At 52.4% G+C, this 3,665-nt stretch overlaps 1 pseudogene across 1 annotated transcript; it reads right to left on the bottom strand.

Annotated features, from left to right (window-relative positions):
- Nucleotides 1-1,224: 1,224 nt before the first annotated feature.
- Nucleotides 1,225-3,312, bottom strand: LOC311619633 (sodium-dependent phosphate transport protein 2B-like; annotated as a pseudogene). The gene is made up of 2 exons: nt 3,187-3,312; nt 1,225-3,081 (listed from the first exon to the last, which is right to left on the bottom strand). The product of its transcript is annotated as a sodium-dependent phosphate transport protein 2B-like (transcript).
- Between the last annotated feature and the right edge of the window lie 353 nt (nt 3,313-3,665).

Raw genomic sequence — 3,665 nt, forward strand, 5'->3', positions numbered from 1 at the left:
TCAAGTAATTTTCTAATGTTTTGTTACCATATATTATTATCTAAGAAAAACTTGTAAATACAGGTTTTGTATTAAATCCTTTTTTATCAGGAGGGTAATAATATACTTTATTTCATACAATTGTCTGTAGTATCAATATTTCCAGTTTGTACTCACAGACAACCTTACGGTGTAACTCCCAATTTCTAGAAAGTGTGAGCAATACAAATTCAGTCTTTCAACCTATGGCATATAAAACCTTCTAATATCCAACTGAGAATGTTTAAAACAACCAGAGTATATGAAAATAAAATATTATTATAATTGCCAATAATTTCCAGAAACAATCAATATTCCATAGTTATTTTATCTAGGAAGTGTGTGAGAACTTTTGTTCTCATTTATATTTGTTTCTGATTACCTAAAAACAAATTAATACACAGTAGTTTTAACATTGCTAGCATATTTTAGTTTACTATGTTTTTGAAATTCAGTGATCTATAGACTTGGTTAAGGTGACCAGATGTCCCGATTTTTAACAATTTGTCCTGTGTCCCACGGCGTTTTAAAAAAGTCCCGATTTTTGGAAAGAATGCATGACAAGCTAGGGAATGGTGGGAGAACGGGAAGGGAATATATGGTTTTCGGCTGCCCTGTGGCTATTTAGCCAGGATTTGAGTTTTATATGATTTTTGTTCATTTTATAATGTAAAACTCTAGTAATAACAAATAATTGTTGAGAACTGATTATCAAAGATCGTATTGTCGATCAGTTGTTAGAAATGTGGAATACCCGCCGTCCTTACCAGGAACTAGTGCTGCGACTGAACGCGTTTTTCCTACGGTACATAAAGTGTGGACATCAGAAAAATCACCATGAAGTGTTGAGACTTTGAAAGCCATTTTATATGTGACATATAGTTTAACAAATTCTTGTGAAAAATTCCATGACCTTTTAAACAACGACAGCAATCTACTAAAAAAAATAAAAAAAATAAATAAAAAAAAAAAAAAAAATTCACTCAAATGAGAAACACGCCAAAGAATAAAATACTATAAAAATAATTTTTATTTATTTATATTTGTAAACAGTACTTATGTCGACATTCTAAAAAATATATTGCAATACTATTTTTGCGTTCTATGACAATGTTTGTTGCTCCATATAGACCAGATTTTTAATCAAGAACACCCCCCCACCCCATCAATGGTGTCCGGATTTACCAAAGTTACAATCTGGTCACCTTAGACTTGGGGACCCCTTCCGGGCCTCCACGGCCACGGAGATGGTACCAAAGGCCTCGGGGATCTGGATCCGGGTGTCCTCCTCCTCCGTTCCTGGCAGCACCTGCTGCAGCCGCGGCAGCCGCTCCTCACGCAGCAGCAGCCGGCCGGGCGGAGGGCGGCGTCCCAGGGCCGCGGGGAGCGCAGGCCCCGGGGCCGGCAGCTCCAGGTCCGCAGCGCCGCGGGCAGGACGCGGGGGCAGCGGGCCTGCAGGAGCCGGAGCAGCAGCACCAGAAGGATGGCGAGGACGACGGGCGCCCCCGCGCCCGCCAGCGCCGGCCAGCCCGCCAGCGAGAGGCCGAACACGGCCAGCGGGAACAGGAAGAACAAGGTGACCAGGTAGAAGGCGGCAACCCAGCGGTGCTTGGCGGAGAGGTCGCCCAGGCCCTTGGCCAGGCGGACGGGCAGGCGGCTGACCGGGACCGGGTACCACAGAAGGATGCCCGTGATGTTGAAGAGAAAGTGGCACAGGGCGATCTGGAGCGAGCTCTTCAAGGTCTTGCCTGGACTGGCCAGGGCGGCCAGGAGGGCGGCGGTGGTGCTGCCCAGGTTGGCCCCCAGCGTGAGCGGGTACGCCCTCTCCACGCTGATCACACCACACCGACCAGCGGGGTCAGGGTGGACGTGAACACCGAGCTGCTCTGCACCACGAAGGTCATGCCTGCCCCCACCCGATGGCCAGGTAGCCGGCCAGCCAGGAGAAGGGGGAAGGGAAATCCGTGTTGATGGTCTTCTTGATGACGAGGGCCACTTGCCCCTGAAGCACAGAGGACAGGAGCTTGACGATCATGACCAGGCAGCCACAGAGCACCAGCAGGGAGGTGACCAGCAGGAGGACGCCCACCACCACGTCCGGGAGGCTGGCATTCACGAAGAGGTGCTGGCACGGGGCGATGTTCTCCCGGCGGGTCCCGTTCTTGATGGTCCAGGTGTGAAGGCCGTCTGTCCAACAGGGGCCCGGCGAGGTGCAGTTCTGGATCGAGGGGACGGTGACGTTCACCTGGGTCACACGGGTCAGCGTTTTGCACCAAATCTTGATCAGGCTCTTGTTCTTAGCTGCCGGGTCGTTCATGGCGATCCGGTTGATCACCTTCTTATCCAGCTGGATAATGAGCTTTGTGAGGGGTTTGGTGATAACCTTCAGCAGTTCCGGGGCATCTTCTCCACTTTGGAAACGGAAGGACTCCACCACCAGGTGGGTCAGGGCCTCCAGGTAGTGGGTGGAGACCTCCACGGGCAGGAGCACCAGCACGGAGAGCCAGTTGAAGAAGTCGTGGACGGTGGCCCCCGCGAAAGCCCTTCCGAACACCTCCCGGTCTCCGACCTGCATGAGCGCCACCAGGGTGTTGGTGATGGAGGTCCCGATGTTGGCGCCCATGACGAAGGGGATGGCAGTCTGCACCGACAGCAGTGAGGAGGCCACCATGCTGACGAGGATGGAGGTGGAGGTGCTGGAGCTCTGCACCAAGGCGGTCACCAGCACCCCGATCACCAGGCCCGCCAGGGGGTTGGACATGATGGAGTTGTTGCTGAAGAACGTCCCGGCCATTTTCCCGCCAACCAGCTGGAAGGCGCTGCTGAGAACATCCAGGGAGCACACGAACAGGTAGAGGAAGCCGAGGAGCAGAAGGAGCCTCCCGATCCCTTTCAGGATGGACAGAATCTTCCCTTTGGTGTCTCTCTCCGACCACTTGGTTCCCTCGGGCTGAAGCTCCGGCAGGTCCCAGAGGTCTTCAGCGTGGGTGGGCTCCTCCCTCTGGGTGGCGGTGGAGTGGTATGGCTGAAGCTCAGTCTTGGTTTCAGTGGTCCCTGCGACACCTGGCCAAACAAACAACAAAGGTCAAGGAGAAAGGCGGGGGGTCAGCCTGGCATCTCTTGGGGTGCCCACAGGAGGCCCCTTGGGGCTGGATGAGCGGCACTTACCTTTGTTGGGCTCTTTTCCTTTTCCATCTGTGGGGGGCTGTCGGCTGGTGATGCCTCCCATGTATTCATCTGGGTTGGGCTGGGCCTTTCCCACCTCGGGCCAAGAGCCATGGTAGCTCTGACCATCTTCCAAGAGGCTGAAATCCTCTCCCTTCTGTCCTCCGTGGGTCTGGGTCCAGCAGGCCTTGGGAGGCTGCGATCTGGGAGAGCTGCTCTCTGAGGAAGGAGAGGCCAGAATGAGCCAGGAGACAGAGTCAACTGCATATGTGAGCCTTTTTATATCTTGTCAGCCCAGCTCCTCCTTAGGGCGGGACTCCCTAAGCCTATTACTGCAGCCCCTTCCTAGGGCGGATTTGATCCCCTCCACAGGCTTAGAAATCTGACTTTGGGGCTTATTTTGGGGCTGTTCATACCCTCCCCCCCTTGCTCTGAGGACCCTATCTGAGCAGGCTAGTCTGGTTCACACACATGTGCTATGG

Source organism: Pipistrellus hanaki (assembly GCF_964339955.1).
Source record: "Pipistrellus hanaki genome assembly, chromosome: 3".
Taxonomy (NCBI): domain Eukaryota; kingdom Metazoa; phylum Chordata; class Mammalia; order Chiroptera; family Vespertilionidae; genus Pipistrellus; species Pipistrellus hanaki.